Here is an 18,031-nt window from a genome sequence, read left to right as displayed (position 1 = left end):
GCGTTCCCCCAAGTCTCCTGATAAAAATGATACCTCACTTGTGTGGGTAGGCCTAGCGCCCGCGACAGGAAACGCCCCAAAGCACAACGTGGACACATCCAAATTTTTGAAAGAAAACAGAGGTGTTTTTTGCAAAGTGCCTTCCTGTAGATTTTGGCCTCTAGCTCAGCCGGCACCTAGGGAAACCTACCAAACCTGTGCATTTCTGAAAACTAGAAACCTAGGGGAATCCAAGTTGGGGTGACTTGTGTGGCTCGGACCAGGTTCTGTTACCCAGAATCCTTTGCAAACCTCAAAATTTGGCTAAACAAACACATGTTCCTCACATTTCTGTGTCAGAAAGTTCTGAAATATGAGAGGAGCCACAAATTTCCTTCCACCCAGTGTTCCCCCAAGTCTCCCGATAAAAATGATACCTCACTTGGGTGGGTAGGCCTAGCGCCCGCGACAGGAAACGCCCCAAAGCGCAACATGGACACATCCAAATTTTTGAAAGAAAACAGAGGTGTTTTTTGCAAAGTGCCTTCCTGTAGATTTTGGCCTTTAGCTCAGCCGGCACCTAGGGAAACCTACCAAACCTGTGCATTTCTGAAAACTAGAGACCTAGGGGAATCCAATATGGGGTGACTTGTGTGGCTCGGACCAGGTTCTGTTACCCAGAATCCTTTGCAAACCTCAAAAGTTGGCTAAAAAAAACACATGTTCCTCACATTTCTGTGGCAATAAGTTCTGGAATCGGAGAGGAGCCACAAATTTCCTTCCACCCAGCGTTCCCCCAAGTCTCCCGATACAAATGATACCTCACTTGTGTGGGTAGGCCTAGCGCCCACGACAGGAAACACCCCAAAGCGCAACATGGACACATCCAAATTTTTGAAAGAAAACAGAGCTGTTTTTTGCAAAGTGCCTACCTGTAGATTTTGGCCTCTAGCTCAGCCGGCACCTAGGGAAACCTACCAAACCTGTGCATTTCTGAAAACTAGAGACCTAGGGGAATCCAAGATGGGGTGACTTGGGTGGCTCGGACCAGGTTCTGTTACCCAGAATCCTTTGCAAACCTCAAAATTTTGCTAAAAAAACACATGTTCCTCACATTTCTGTGTCAGAAAGTTCTGAAATATGAGAGGAGCCACAAATTTCCTTCCACCCAGTGTTCCCCCAAGTCTCCCGATAAAAATGATACCTCACTTGTGTGGGTAGGCCTAGCGCCCGCGACAGGAAACGCCCCAAAGCGCAACATGGACACATCCAAATTTTTGAAAGAAAACAGAGGTGTTTTTTGCAAAGTGCCTTCCTGTAGATTTTGGCCTTTAGCTCAGCCGGCACCTAGGGAAACCTACCAAACCTGTGCATTTCTGAAAACTAGAGACCTAGGGGAATCCAATATGGGGTGACTTGTGTGGCTCGGACCAGGTTCTGTTACCCAGAATCCTTTGCAAACCTCAAAAGTAGGCTAAAAAAAACACATGTTCCTCACATTTCTGTGGCAATAAGTTCTGGAATCGGAGAGGAGCCACAAATTTCCTTCCACCCAGCGTTCCCCAAAGTCTCCCGATACAAATGATACCTCACTTGTGTGGGTAGGCCTAGCGCCCACGACAGGAAACACCCCAAAGCGCAACATGGACACATCCAAATTTTTGAAAGAAAACAGAGCTGTTTTTTGCAAAGTGCCTACCTGTAGATTTTGGCCTCTAGCTCAGCCGGCACCTAGGGAAACCTACCAAACCTGTGCATTTCTGAAAACTAGAGACCTAGGGGAATCCAAGATGGGGTGACTTGTGTGGCTCGGACCAGGTTCTGTTACCCAGAATCCTTTGCAAACCTCAAAAGTTGGCTAAAAAAAACACATGTTCCTCACATTTCTGTGGCAGAAAGTTCTGGAATCTGAGAGGAGCCACAAATTTCCTTCCACCCAGCGTTCCCCCAAGTCTCCCGATAAAAATGATACCTCACTTGTGTGGGTAGGCCTAACGGCTGCGACAGGAGACTCCCCAAAACGCAACGTGGACACATCCCATTTTTTGAAAGAAAAAAATGTTGTTTTTTGCAAAGTGCCTACCTGTAGATTTTGGCCATTAGCTTACCCGGCACCTAGGGAAACCTACAAAACCTGTGCATTTCTGAAAACTAGAGACCTAGGGGAATCCAAGATGGGGTGACTTGTGTGGCTCGGACTAGGTTCTGTTACCCAGAATCCTTTGCAAACCTCAAAATTTGGCTAAAAAAACACATGTTCCTCACATTTCTGTGGCAGAAAGTTCTGGAATCTGAGAGGAGCCACAAATTTCCTTCCACCCAGCGTTCCCTCAAGTCTCCCGATAAAAATGATACCTCACTTGTGTGGGTAGGCCTAGCGCCCGTGACAGGAAACGCCCCAAAGCGCAACGTGGACACATCCAAATTTTTGAAAGAAAACAGAGGTGTTTTTTGCAAAGTGCCTACCTGTAGATTTTGGCCTCTAGCTCAGCCGGCACCTAGGGAAACCTACCAAACCTGTGCATTTCTGAAAACTAGAGACCTAGGGGAATCCAAGATGGGGTGACTTGTGTGGCTCGGACCAGGTTCTGTTACCCAGAATCCTTTGCAAACCTCAAAATTTGGCTAAACAAACACATGTTCCTCACATTTCTGTGGCAGAAAGTTCTAGAATCTGAGAGGAGCCACAAATATCCTTCCACCAAGCGTTCCCCCAAGTCTCCCGATAAAAATGATACCTCACTTGTGTGGGTAGGCCTAGCGCCCGCGACAGGAAACGCCCCAAAACGCAACGTGGACACATCCAAATTTTTGAAAGAAAACAGAGGTGTTTTTTGCAAAGTGCCTACCTGTAGATTTTGGCCTCTAGCTCAGCCGGCACCTAGGGAAACCTACCAAACCTGTGCATTTCTGAAAACTAGAGACCTAGGGGAATCCAATATGGGGTGACTTGTGTGGCTCGGACCAGGTTCTGTTACCCAGAATCCTTTGCAAACCTCAAAATTTTGCTAAAAAAACACATGTTCCTCACATTTCTGTGTCAGAAAGTTCTGAAATATGAGAGGAGCCACAAATTTCCTTCCACCCAGTGTTCCCCCAAGTCTCCCGATAAAAATGATACCTCACTTGTGTGGGTAGGCCTAGCGCCCGCGACAGGAAACGCCCCAAAGCGCAACATGGACACATCCAAATTTTTGAAAGAAAACAGAGGTGTTTTTTGCAAAGTGCCTTCCTGTAGATTTTGGCCTTTAGCTCAGCCGGCACCTAGGGAAACCTACCAAACCTGTGCATTTCTGAAAACTAGAGACCTAGGGGAATCCAATATGGGGTGACTTGTGTGGCTCGGACCAGGTTCTGTTACCCAGAATCCTTTGCAAACCTCAAAAGTAGGCTAAAAAAAACACATGTTCCTCACATTTCTGTGGCAATAAGTTCTGGAATCGGAGAGGAGCCACAAATTTCCTTCCACCCAACGTTCCCCCAAGTCTCCCGATACAAATGATACCTCACTTGTGTGGGTAGGCCTAGCGCCCACGACAGGAAACGCCCCAAAGCGCAACATGGACACATCCACATTTTTTAAAGAAAACAGAGCTGTTTTTTGCAAAGTGCCTACCTGTAGATTTTGGCCTCTAGCTCAGCCGGCACCTAGGGAAACCTACCAAACCTGTGCATTTCTGAAAACTAGAGACCTAGGGGAATCCAAGATGGGGTGACTTGTGTGGCTCGGACCAGGTTCTGTTACCCAGAATCCTTTGCAAACCTCAAAAGTTGGCTAAAAAAAACACATGTTCCTCACATTTCTGTGGCAGAAAGTTCTGGAATCTGAGAGGAGCCACAAATTTCCTTCCACCCAGCGTTCCCCCAAGTCTCCCGATAAAAATGATACCTCACTTGTGTGGGTAGGCCTAACGGCTGCGACAGGAGACTCCCCAAAACGCAACGTGGACACATCCCATTTTTTGAAAGAAAAAAATGTTGTTTTTTGCAAAGTGCCTACCTGTAGATTTTGGCCATTAGCTTACCCGGCACCTAGGGAAACCTACAAAACCTGTGCATTTCTGAAAACTAGAGACCTAGGGGAATCCAAGATGGGGTGACTTGTGTGGCTCGGACTAGGTTCTGTTACCCAGAATCCTTTGCAAACCTCAAAATTTGGCTAAAAAAACACATGTTCCTCACATTTCTGTGGCAGAAAGTTCTGGAATCTGAGAGGAGCCACAAATTTCCTTCCACCCAGCGTTCCCTCAAGTCTCCCGATAAAAATGATACCTCACTTGTGTGGGTAGGCCTAGCGCCCGTGACAGGAAACGCCCCAAAGCGCAACGTGGACACATCCAAATTTTTGAAAGAAAACAGAGGTGTTTTTTGCAAAGTGCCTACCTGTAGATTTTGGCCTCTAGCTCAGCCGGCACCTAGGGAAACCTACCAAACCTGTGCATTTCTGAAAACTAGAGACCTAGGGGAATCCAAGATGGGGTGACTTGTGTGGCTCGGACCAGGTTCTGTTACCCAGAATCCTTTGCAAACCTCAAAATTTGGCTAAACAAACACATGTTCCTCACATTTCTGTGGCAGAAAGTTCTAGAATCTGAGAGGAGCCACAAATATCCTTCCACCAAGCGTTCCCCCAAGTCTCCCGATAAAAATGATACCTCACTTGTGTGGGTAGGCCTAGCGCCCGCGACAGGAAACGCCCCAAAACGCAACGTGGACACATCCACATTTTTGAAAGAAAACAGAGGTGTTTTTTGCAAAGTGCCTACCTGTAGATTTTGGCCTCTAGCTCAGCCGGCACCTAGGGAAACCTACCAAACCTGTGCATTTCTGAAAACTAGAGACCTAGGGGAATCCAATATGGGGTGACTTGTGTGGCTCGGACCAGGTTCTGTTACCCAGAATCCTTTGCAAACCTCAAAAGTTGGCTAAAAAAAACACATGTTCCTCACATTTCTGTGGCAATAAGTTCTGGAATCGGAGAGGAGCCACAAATTTCCTTCCACCCAACGTTCCCCCAAGTCTCCCGATAAAAATGATACCTCACTTGTGTGGGTAGGCCTAGCGCCCGCGTCAGGAAACGCCCCAAAGCGCAACGTGGACACATCCACATTTTTTAAAGAAAACAGAGATGTTTTTTGCAAAGTGCCTACCTGTCGATTTTGGCCTCTAGCTCAGCCGGCACCTAGGGAAACCTACCAAACCTGTGCATTTCTGAAAACTAGAGACCTAGGGGAATCCAAGATGGGGTGACTTGTGTGGCTCGGACCAGGTTCTGTTACCCAGAATCCTTTGCAAACCTCAAAATTTGGCTAAACAAACACATGTTCCTCATATTTCTGTGGCAGAAAGTTCTAGAATCTGAGAGGAGCCACAAATTTCCTTCCACCCAGCGTTCCCCCAAGTCTCCCGATAAAAATGATACCTCACTTGTGTGGGTAGGCCTAGCGCCCGCGTCAGGAAACGCCCCAAAGCGCAACGTGTACACATCCACATTTTTTAAAGAAAACAGAGATGTTTTTTGCAAAGTGCCTACCTGTAGATTTTGGCCTCTAGCTCAGCCGGCACCTAGGGAAACCTACCGAACCTGTTCATTTCTGAAATCTAGAGACCTAGGGGAATCCAAGATGGGGTGACTTGTGTGGCTCGGACCAGGTTCTGTTACCCAGAATCCTTTGCAAACCTCAAAATTTGGCTAAACAAACACATGTTCCTCACATTTCTGTTGGCAGAAAGTTCTAGAATCTGAGAGGAGCCACAAATTTCCTTCCACCAAGCGTTCCCCCAAGTCTCCCGATAAAAATGATACCTCACTTGTGTGGGTAGGCCTAGCGCCCGCGACAGGAAACGCCCCAAAACGCAACGTGGACACATCCAAATTTTTGAAAGAAAACAGAGGTGTTTTTTGCAAAGTGCCTACCTGTAGATTTTGGCCTCTAGCTCAGCCGGCACCTAGGGAAACCTACCAAACCTGTGCATTTCTGAAAACTAGAGACCTAGGGGAATCCAAGATGGGGTGACTTGTGTGGCTCGGACCAGGTTCTGTTAACCAGAATCCTTTGCAAACCTCAAAATTTTGCTAAAAAAACACATGTTCCTCACATTTCTGTGTCAGAAAGTTCTGAAATATGAGAGGAGCCACAAATTTCCTTCCACCCAGTGTTCCCCCAAGTCTCCCGATAAAAATGATACCTCACTTGTGTGGGTAGGCCTAGCGCCCGCGACAGGAAACGCCCCAAAGCGCAACATGGACACATCCAAATTTTTGAAAGAAAACAGAGGTGTTTTTTGCAAAGTGCCTTCCTGTAGATTTTGGCCTTTAGCTCAGCCGGCACCTAGGGAAACCTACCAAACCTGTGCATTTCTGAAAACTAGAGACCTAGGGGAATCCAATATGGGGTGACTTGTGTGGCTCGGACCAGGTTCTGTTACCCAGAATCCTTTGCAAACCTCAAAAGTTGGCTAAAAAAAACACATTTTCCTCACATTTCTGTGGCAATAAGTTCTGGAATCGGAGAGGAGCCACAAATTTCCTTCCACCCAGCGTTCCCCCAAGTCTCCCGATACAAATGATACCTCACTTGTGGGTAGGCCTAGCGCCCGCGACAGGAAACACCCCAAAGCGCAACATGGACACATCCAAATTTTTGAAAGAAAACAGAGCTGTTTTTTGCAAAGTGCCTACTTGTAGATTTTGGCCTCTAGCTCAGCCGGCACCTAGGGAAACCTACCAAACCTGTGTATTTCTGAAAACTAGAGACCTAGGGGAATCCAAGATGGGGTGACTTGTATGGCTCGGACCAGGTTCTGTTTCCCAGAATCCTTTGCAAACCTCAAAATTTGGCTAAAAAAACACATGTTCCTCACATTTCTGTGGCAGAAAGTTCTGGAATCTGAGAGGAGCCACAAATTTCCTTCCACCCAACGTTCTCCCAAGTCTCCCGATAAAAATGATACCTCACTTGTGTGGGTAGGCCTAGCGCCCGCGTCAGGAAACGCCCCAAAGCGCAACGTGGACACATCCACATTTTTGAAAGAAAACAGAGATGTTTTTTGCAAAGTGCCTACCTGTAGATTTTGGCCTCTAGCTCAGCCGGCACCTAGGGAAACCTACCAAACCTGTGCATTTCTGAAAACTAGAGACCTAGGGGAATCCAAGATGGGGTGACTTGTGTGGCTCGGACCAGGTTCTGTTACCCAGAATCCTTTGCAAACCTCAAAATTTGGCTAAAAAAACACATGTTCCTCACATTTCTGTGGCAGAAAGTTCTGGAATCTGAGAGGAGCCACAAATTTTCTTCCACCCAGTGTTCCCCCAAGTCTCCCGATAAAAATGATACCTCACTTGTGTTGGTAGGCCTAGCGCCCGCGACAGGAAACGCCCCAAATCGCAACATGGACACATCCAAATTTTTGAAAGAAAACAGAGGTGTTTTTTGCAAAGTGCCTACCTGTAGATTTTGGCCTCTAGCTCAGCCGGCACCTACGGAAACCTACCAAACCTGTGCATTTCTGAAAACTAGAGACCTAGGGGAATCCAATATGGGGTGACTTGTGTGGCTCGGACCAGGTTCTGTTACCCAGAATCCTTTGCAAACCTCAAAAGTTGGCTAAAAAAAACACATGTTCCTCACATTTCTGTGGCAGAAAGTTCTGGAATCTGAGAGGAGCCACAAATTTCCTTCCACCCAGCGTTCCCCCAAGTCTCCCGATAAAAATGATACCTCACTTGTGTGGGTAGGCCTAGCGGCTGCGACAGGAGACACCCCAAAACGCAACGTGGACACATCCCATTTTTTGAAAGAAAAAAATGCTGTTTTTTGCAAAGTGCCTACATGTAGATTTTGGCCATTACCTTACCCGGCACCTAGGGAAACCTACCAAACCTGTGCATTTCTGAAAACTAGAGACCTAGGGGAATCCAATATGGGGTGACTTGTGTGGCTCGGACCAGGTTCTGTTACCCAGAATCCTTTGCAAACCTCAAAAGTTGGCTAAAAAAAACACATGTTCCTCACATTTCTGTGGCAATAAGTTCTGGAATCGGAGAGGAGCCACAAATTTCCTTCCACCCAGCGTTCCCCCAAGTCTCCCGATACAAATGATACCTCACTTGTGTGGGTAGGCCTAGCGCCCACGACAGGAAACACCCCAAAGCGCAACATGGACACATCCAAATTTTTGAAAGAAAACAGAGCTGTTTTTTGCAAAGTGCCTACCTGTAGATTTTGGCCTCTAGCTCAGCCGGCACCTAGGGAAACCTACCAAACCTGTGCATTTCTGAAAACTAGAGACCTAGGGGAATCCAAGATGGGGTGACTTGTGTGGCTCGGACCAGGTTCTGTTACCCAGAATCCTTTGCAAACCTCAAAATTTTGCTAAAAAAACACATGTTCCTCACATTTCTGTGTCAGAAAGTTCTGAAATATGAGAGGAGCCACAAATTTCCTTCCACCCAGTGTTCCCCCAAGTCTCCCGATAAAAATGATACCTCACTTGTGTGGGTAGGCCTAGCGCCCGCGACAGGAAACGCCCCAAAGCGCAACATGGACACATCCAAATTTTTGAAAGAAAACAGAGGTGTTTTTTGCAAAGTGCCTTCCTGTAGATTTTGGCCTTTAGCTCAGCCGGCACCTAGGGAAACCTACCAAACCTGTGCATTTCTGAAAACTAGAGACCTAGGGGAATCCAATATGGGGTGACTTGTGTGGCTCGGACCAGGTTCTGTTACCCAGAATCCTTTGCAAACCTCAAAAGTAGGCTAAAAAAAACACATGTTCCTCACATTTCTGTGGCAATAAGTTCTGGAATCGGAGAGGAGCCACAAATTTCCTTCCACCCAGCGTTCCCCCAAGTCTCCCGATACAAATGATACCTCACTTGTGTGGGTAGGCCTAGCGCCCACGACAGGAAACACCCCAAAGCGCAACATGGACACATCCAAATTTTTGAAAGAAAACAGAGCTGTTTTTTGCAAAGTGCCTACCTGTAGATTTTGGCCTCTAGCTCAGCCGGCACCTAGGGAAACCTACCAAACCTGTGCATTTCTGAAAACTAGAGACCTAGGGGAATCCAAGATGGGGTGACTTGTGTGGCTCGGACCAGGTTCTGTTACCCAGAATCCTTTGCAAACCTCAAAAGTTGGCTAAAAAAAACACATGTTCCTCACATTTCTGTGGCAGAAAGTTCTGGAATCTGAGAGGAGCCACAAATTTCCTTCCACCCAGCGTTCCCCCAAGTCTCCCGATACAAATGATACCTCACTTGTGTGGGTAGGCCTAACGGCTGCGACAGGAGACACCCCAAAACGCAACGTGGACACATCCCATTTTTTGAAAGAAAAAAATGTTGTTTTTTGCAAAGTGCCTACCTGTAGATTTTGGCCATTAGCTTACCCGGCACCTAGGGAAACCTACGAAACCTGTGCATTTCTGAAAACTAGAGACCTAGGGGAATCCAAGATGGGGTGACTTGTGTGGCTCGGACTAGGTTCTGTTACCCAGAATCCTTTGCAAATCTCAAAATTTGGCTAAAAAAACACATGTTCCTCACATTTCTGTGGCAGAAAGTTCTGGAATCTGAGAGGAGCCACAAATTTCCTTCCACCCAGCGTTCCCTCAAGTCTCCCGATAAAAATGATACCTCACTTGTGTGGGTAGGCCTAGCGCCCGTGACAGGAAACGCCCCAAAGCGCAACGTGGACACATCCAAATTTTTGAAAGAAAACAGAGGTGTTTTTTGCAAAGTGCCTACCTGTAGATTTTGGCCTCTAGCTCAGCCGGCACCTAGGGAAACCTACCAAACCTGTGCATTTCTGAAAACTAGAGACCTAGGGGAATCCAAGATGGGGTGACTTGTGTGGCTCGGACCAGGTTCTGTTACCCAGAATCCTTTGCAAACCTCACAATTTGGCTAAACAAACACATGTTCCTCACATTTCTGTGGCAGAAAGTTCTAGAATCTGAGAGGAGCCACAAATATCCTTCCACCAAGCGTTCCCCCAAGTCTCCCGATAAAAATGATACCTCACTTGTGTGGGTAGGCCTAGCGCCCGCGACAGGAAACGCCCCAAAACGCAACGTGGACACATCCAAATTTTTGAAAGAAAACAGAGGTGTTTTTTGCAAAGTGCCTACCTGTAGATTTTGGCCTCTAGCTCAGCCGGCACCTAGGGAAACCTACCAAACCTGTGCATTTCTGAAAACTAGAGACCTAGGGGAATCCAAGATGGGGTGACTTGTGTGGCTCGGACCAGGTTCTGTTACCCAGAATCCTTTGCAAACCTCAAAATTTTGCTAAAAAAACACATGTTCCTCACATTTCTGTGTCAGAAAGTTCTGAAATATGAGAGGAGCCACAAATTTCCTTCCACCCAGTGTTCCCCCAAGTCTCCCGATAAAAATGATACCTCACTTGTGTGGGTAGGCCTAGCGCCCGCGACAGGAAACGCCCCAAAGCGCAACATGGACACATCCAAATTTTTGAAAGAAAACAGAGGTGTTTTTTGCAAAGTGCCTTCCTGTAGATTTTGGCCTTTAGCTCAGCCGGCACCTAGGGAAACCTACCAAACCTGTGCATTTCTGAAAACTAGAGACCTAGGGGAATCCAATATAGGGTGACTTGTGTGGCTCGGACCAGGTTCTGTTACCCAGAATCCTTTGCAAACCTCAAAAGTTGGCTAAAAAAAACACATTTTCCTCACATTTCTGTGGCAATAAGTTCTGGAATCGGAGAGGAGCCACAAATTTCCTTCCACCCAGCGTTCCCCCAAGTCTCCCGATACAAATGATACCTCACTTGTGGGTAGGCCTAGCGCCCGCGACAGGAAACACCCCAAAGCGCAACATGGACACATCCAAATTTTTGAAAGAAAACAGAGCTGTTTTTTGCAAAGTGCCTACTTGTAGATTTTGGCCTCTAGCTCAGCCGGCACCTAGGGAAACCTACCAAACCTGTGTATTTCTGAAAACTAGAGACCTAGGGGAATCCAAGATGGGGTGACTTGTATGGCTCGGACCAGGTTCTGTTTCCCAGAATCCTTTGCAAACCTCAAAATTTGGCTAAAAAAACACATGTTCCTCACATTTCTGTGGCAGAAAGTTCTGGAATCTGAGAGGAGCCACAAATTTCCTTCCACCCAACGTTCTCCCAAGTCTCCCGATAAAAATGATACCTCACTTGTGTGGGTAGGCCTAGCGCCCGCGTCAGGAAACGCCCCAAAGCGCAACGTGGACACATCCACATTTTTGAAAGAAAACAGAGATGTTTTTTGCAAAGTGCCTACCTGTAGATTTTGGCCTCTAGCTCAGCCGGCACCTAGGGAAACCTACCAAACCTGTGCATTTCTGAAAACTAGAGACCTAGGGGAATCCAAGATGGGGTGACTTGTGTGGCTCGGACCAGGTTCTGTTACCCAGAATCCTTTGCAAACCTCAAAATTTGGCTAAAAAAACACATGTTCCTCACATTTCTGTGGCAGAAAGTTCTGGAATCTGAGAGGAGCCACAAATTTTCTTCCACCCAGTGTTCCCCCAAGTCTCCCGATAAAAATGATACCTCACTTGTGTGGGTAGGCCTAGCGCCCGCGACAGGAAACGCCCCAAATCGCAACATGGACACATCCAAATTTTTGACAGAAAACAGAGGTGTTTTTTGCAAAGTGCCTACCTGTAGATTTTGGCCTCTAGCTCAGCCGGCACCTACGGAAACCTACCAAACCTGTGCATTTCTGAAAACTAGAGACCTAGGGGAATCCAATATGGGGTGACTTGTGTGGCTCGGACCAGGTTCTGTTACCCAGAATCCTTTGCAAACCTCAAAAGTTGGCTAAAAAAAACACATGTTCCTCACATTTCTGTGGCAGAAAGTTCTGGAATCTGAGAGGAGCCACAAATTTCCTTCCACCCAGCGTTCCCCCAAGTCTCCCGATAAAAATGATACCTCACTTGTGTGGGTAGGCCTAGCGGCTGCGACAGGAGACACCCCAAAACGCAACGTGGACACATCCCATTTTTTGAAAGAAAAAAATGCTGTTTTTTGCAAAGTGCCTACATGTAGATTTTGGCCATTACCTTACCCGGCACCTAGGGAAACCTACCAAACCTGTGCATTTCTGAAAACTAGAGACCTAGGGGAATCCAAGATGGGGTGACTTGTGTGGCTCGGACCAGGTTCTGTTACCCAGAATCCTTTGCAAACCTCAAAATTTGGCTAAAAAAACACATGTTCCTCACATTTCTGTGGCAGAAAGTTCTGGAATCTGAGAGGAGCCACAAATTTCCTTCCACCCAGCGTTCCCTCAAGTCTCCCGATAAAAATGATACCTCACTTGTGTGGGTAGGCCTAGCGCCCGTGACAGGAAATGCCCCAAAGCGCAACGTGGACACATCCAAATTTTTGAAAGAAAACAGAGGTGTTTTTTGCAAAGTGCCTACCTGTAGATTTTGGCCTCTAGCTCAGCCGGCACCTAGGGAAACCTACCAAACCTGTGCATTTCTGAAAACTAGAGACCTAGGGGAATCCAAGATGGGGTGACTTGTGTGGCTCGGACCAGGTTCTGTTACCCAGAATCCTTTGCAAACCTCAAAATTTGGCTAAAAAAACACATGTTCCTCACATTTCTGTGGCAGAAAGTTCTGGAATCTGAGAGGAGCCACAAATTTCCTTCCACCCAGTGTTCCCCCAAGTCTCCCGATAAAAATGATACCTCACTTGTGTGGGTAGGCCTAGCGCCCGCGACAGGAAACGCCCCAAAGCGCAACATGGACACATCCAAATTTTTGAAAGAAAACAGAGGTGTTTTTTGCAAAGTGCCTTCCTGTAGATTTTGGCCTTTAGCTCAGCCGGCACCTAGGGAAACCTACCAAACCTGTGCATTTCTGAAAACTAGAGACCTAGGGGAATCCAATATGGGGTGACTTGTGTGGCTCGGACCAGGTTCTGTTACCCAGAATCCTTTGCAAACCTCAAAAGTAGGCTAAAAAAAACACATGTTCCTCACATTTCTGTGGCAATAAGTTCTGGAATCGGAGAGGAGCCACAAATTTCCTTCCACCCAGCGTTCCCCCAAGTCTCCCGATACAAATGATACCTCACTTGTGTGGGTAGGCCTAGCGCCCACGACAGGAAACACCCCAAAGCGCAACATGGACACATCCAAATTTTTGAAAGAAAACAGAGCTGTTTTTTGCAAAGTGCCTACCTGTAGATTTTGGCCTCTAGCTCAGCCGGCACCTAGGGAAACCTACCAAACCTGTGCATTTCTGAAAACTAGAGACCTAGGGGAATCCAAGATGGGGTGACTTGTGTGGCTCGGACCAGGTTCTGTTACCCAGAATCCTTTGCAAACCTCAAAATTTTGCTAAAAAAACACATGTTCCTCACATTTCTGTGTCAGAAAGTTCTGAAATATGAGAGGAGCCACAAATTTCCTTCCACCCAGTGTTCCCCCAAGTCTCCCGATAAAAATGATACCTCACTTGTGTGGGTAGGCCTAGCGCCCGCGACAGGAAACGCCCCAAAGCGCAACATGGACACATCCAAATTTTTGAAAGAAAACAGAGGTGTTTTTTGCAAAGTGCCTTCCTGTAGATTTTGGCCTTTAGCTCAGCCGGCACCTAGGGAAACCTACCAAACCTGTGCATTTCTGAAAACTAGAGACCTAGGGGAATCCAATATGGGGTGACTTGTGTGGCTCGGACCAGGTTCTGTTACCCAGAATCCTTTGCAAACCTCAAAAGTAGGCTAAAAAAAACACATGTTCCTCACATTTCTGTGGCAATAAGTTCTGGAATCGGAGAGGAGCCACAAATTTCCTTCCACCCAGCGTTCCCCCAAGTCTCCCGATACAAATGATACCTCACTTGTGTGGGTAGGCCTAGCGCCCACGACAGGAAACACCCCAAAGCGCAACATGGACACATCCAAATTTTTGAAAGAAAACAGAGCTGTTTTTTGCAAAGTGCCTACCTGTAGATTTTGGCCTCTAGCTCAGCCGGCACCTAGGGAAACCTACCAAACCTGTGCATTTCTGAAAACTAGAGACCTAGGGGAATCCAAGATGGGGTGACTTGTGTGGCTCGGACCAGGTTCTGTTACCCAGAATCCTTTGCAAACCTCAAAAGTTGGCTAAAAAAAACACATGTTCCTCACATTTCTGTGGCAGAAAGTTCTGGAATCTGAGAAGAGCCACAAATTTCCTTCCACCCAGCGTTCCCCCAAGTCTCCCGATAAAAATGATACCTCACTTGTGTGGGTAGGCCTAACGGCTGCGACAGGAGACACCCCAAAACGCAACGTGGACACATCCCATTTTTTGAAAGAAAAAAATGTTGTTTTTTGCAAAGTGCCTACCTGTAGATTTTGGCCATTAGCTTACCCGGCACCTAGGGAAACCTACGAAACCTGTGCATTTCTGAAAACTAGAGACCTAGGGGAATCCAAGATGGGGTGACTTGTGTGGCTCGGACTAGGTTCTGTTACCCAGAATCCTTTGCAAATCTCAAAATTTGGCTAAAAAAACACATGTTCCTCACATTTCTGTGGCAGAAAGTTCTGGAATCTGAGAGGAGCCACAAATTTCCTTCCACCCAGCGTTCCCTCAAGTCTCCCGATAAAAATGATACCTCACTTGTGTGGGTAGGCCTAGCGCCCGTGACAGGAAACGCCCCAAAGCGCAACGTGGACACATCCAAATTTTTGAAAGAAAACAGAGGTGTTTTTTGCAAAGTGCCTACCTGTAGATTTTGGCCTCTAGCTCAGCCGGCACCTAGGGAAACCTACCAAACCTGTGCATTTCTGAAAACTAGAGACCTAGGGGAATCCAAGATGGGGTGACTTGTGTGGCTCGGACCAGGTTCTGTTACCCAGAATCCTTTGCAAACCTCACAATTTGGCTAAACAAACACATGTTCCTCACATTTCTGTGGCAGAAAGTTCTAGAATCTGAGAGGAGCCACAAATATCCTTCCACCAAGCGTTCCCCCAAGTCTCCCGATAAAAATGATACCTCACTTGTGTGGGTAGGCCTAGCGCCCGCGACAGGAAACGCCCCAAAACGCAACGTGGACACATCCAAATTTTTGAAAGAAAACAGAGGTGTTTTTTGCAAAGTGCCTACCTGTAGATTTTGGCCTCTAGCTCAGCCGGCACCTAGGGAAACCTACCAAACCTGTGCATTTCTGAAAACTAGAGACCTAGGGGAATCCAATATGGGGTGACTTGTGTGGCTCGGACCAGGTTCTGTTACCCAGAATCCTTTGCAAACCTCAAAAGTTGGCTAAAAAAAACACATGTTCCTCACATTTCTGTGGCAATAAGTTCTGGAATCGGAGAGGAGCCACAAAGTTCCTTCCACCCAGCGTTCCCCCAAGTCTCCCGATACAAATGATACCTCACTTGTGTGGGTAGGCCTAGCGCCCACGACAGGAAACACCCCAAAGCGCAACATGGACACATCCAAATTTTTGAAAGAAAACAGAGCTGTTTTTTGCAAAGTGCCTACCTGTAGATTTTGGCCTCTAGCTCAGCCGGCACCTAGGGAAACCTACCAAACCTGTGCATTTCTGAAAACTAGAGACCTAGGGGAATCCAAGATGGGGTGACTTGTGTGGCTCGGACCAGGTTCTGTTACCCAGAATCCTTTGCAAACCTCAAAATTTTGCTAAAAAAACACATGTTCCTCACATTTCTGTGTCAGAAAGTTCTGAAATATGAGAGGAGCCACAAATTTCCTTCCACCCAGTGTTCCCCCAAGTCTCCCGATAAAAATGATACCTCACTTGTGTGGGTAGGCCTAGCGCCCGCGACAGGAAACGCCCCAAAGCGCAACATGGACACATCCAAATTTTTGAAAGAAAACAGAGGTGTTTTTTGCAAAGTGCCTTCCTGTAGATTTTGGCCTTTAGCTCAGCCGGCACCTAGGGAAACCTACCAAACCTGTGCATTTCTGAAAACTAGAGACCTAGGGGAATCCAATATGGGGTGACTTGTGTGGCTCGGACCAGGTTCTGTTACCCAGAATCCTTTGCAAACCTCAAAAGTAGGCTAAAAAAAACACATGTTCCTCACATTTCTGTGGCAATAAGTTCTGGAATCGGAGAGGAGCCACAAATTTCCTTCCACCCAGCGTTCCCCCAAGTCTCCCGATACAAATGATACCTCACTTGTGTGGGTAGGCCTAGCGCCCACGACAGGAAACACCCCAAAGCGCAACATGGACACATCCAAATTTTTGAAAGAAAACAGAGCTGTTTTTTGCAAAGTGCCTACCTGTAGATTTTGGCCTCTAGCTCAGCCGGCACCTAGGGAAACCTACCAAACCTGTGCATTTCTGAAAACTAGAGACCTAGGGGAATCCAAGATGGGGTGACTTGTGTGGCTCGGACCAGGTTCTGTTACCCAGAATCCTTTGCAAACCTCAAAAGTTGGCTAAAAAAAACACATGTTCCTCACATTTCTGTGGCAGAAAGTTCTGGAATCTGAGAGGAGCCACAAATTTCCTTCCACCCAGCGTTCCCCCAAGTCTCCCGATAAAAATGATACCTCACTTGTGTGGGTAGGCCTAACGGCTGCGACAGGAGACACCCCAAAACGCAACGTGGACACATCCCATTTTTTGAAAGAAAAAAATGTTGTTTTTTGCAAAGTGCCTACCTGTAGATTTTGGCCATTAGCTTACCCGGCACCTAGGGAAACCTACGAAACCTGTGCATTTCTGAAAACTAGAGACCTAGGGGAATCCAAGATGGGGTGACTTGTGTGGCTCGGACTAGGTTCTGTTACCCAGAATCCTTTGCAAATCTCAAAATTTGGCTAAAAAAACACATGTTCCTCACATTTCTGTGGCAGAAAGTTCTGGAATCTGAGAGGAGCCACAAATTTCCTTCCACCCAGCGTTCCCTCAAGTCTCCCGATAAAAATGATACCTCACTTGTGTGGGTAGGCCTAGCGCCCGTGACAGGAAACGCCCCAAAGCGCAACGTGGACACATCCAAATTTTTGAAAGAAAACAGAGGTGTTTTTTGCAAAGTGCCTACCTGTAGATTTTGGCCTCTAGCTCAGCCGGCACCTAGGGAAACCTACCAAACCTGTGCATTTCTGAAAACTAGAGACCTAGGGGAATCCAAGATGGGGTGACTTGTGTGGCTCGGACCAGGTTCTGTTACCCAGAATCCTTTGCAAACCTCAAAATTTGGCTAAACAAACACATGTTCCTCACATTTCTGTGGCAGAAAGTTCTAGAATCTGAGAGGAGCCACAAATATCCTTCCACCAAGCGTTCCCCCAAGTCTCCCGATAAAAATGATACCTCACTTGTGTGGGTAGGCCTAGCGCCCGCGACAGGAAACGCCCCAAAACGCAACGTGGACACATCCAAATTTTTGAAAGAAAACAGAGGTGTTTTTTGCAAAGTGCCTACCTGTAGATTTTGGCCTCTAGCTCAGCCGGCACCTAGGGAAACCTACCAAACCTGTGCATTTCTGAAAACTAGAGACCTAGGGGAATCCAAGATGGGGTGACTTGTGTGGCTCGGACCAGGTTCTGTTACCCAGAATCCTTTGCAAACCTCAAAATTTTGCTAAAAAAACACATGTTCCTCACATTTCTGTGTCAGAAAGTTCTGAAATATGAGAGGAGCCACAAATTTCCTTCCACCCAGTGTTCCCCCAAGTCTCCCGATAAAAATGATACCTCACTTGTGTGGGTAGGCCTAGCGCCCGCGACAGGAAACGCCCCAAAGCGCAACATGGACACATCCAAATTTTTTGAAAGAAAACAGAGGTGTTTTTTGCAAAGTGCCTTCCTGTAGATTTTGGCCTTTAGCTCAGCCGGCACCTAGGGAAACCTACCAAACCTGTGCATTTCTGAAAACTAGAGACCTAGGGGAATCCAATATAGGGTGACTTGTGTGGCTCGGACCAGGTTCTGTTACCCAGAATCCTTTGCAAACCTCAAATGTTGGCTAAAAAAAACACATGTTCCTCACATTTCTGTGGCAGAAAGTTCTGGAATCTGAGAGGAGCCACAAATTTCCTTCCACCCAGCGTTCCCCCAA

Source organism: Pleurodeles waltl, chromosome 2_2, assembly GCF_031143425.1.
Source record: "Pleurodeles waltl isolate 20211129_DDA chromosome 2_2, aPleWal1.hap1.20221129, whole genome shotgun sequence".
NCBI lineage: Eukaryota > Metazoa > Chordata > Amphibia > Caudata > Salamandridae > Pleurodeles > Pleurodeles waltl.
The sequence above is the reverse complement of the archived record's forward strand: the minus strand, read 5'-3'. Positions refer to the sequence as shown.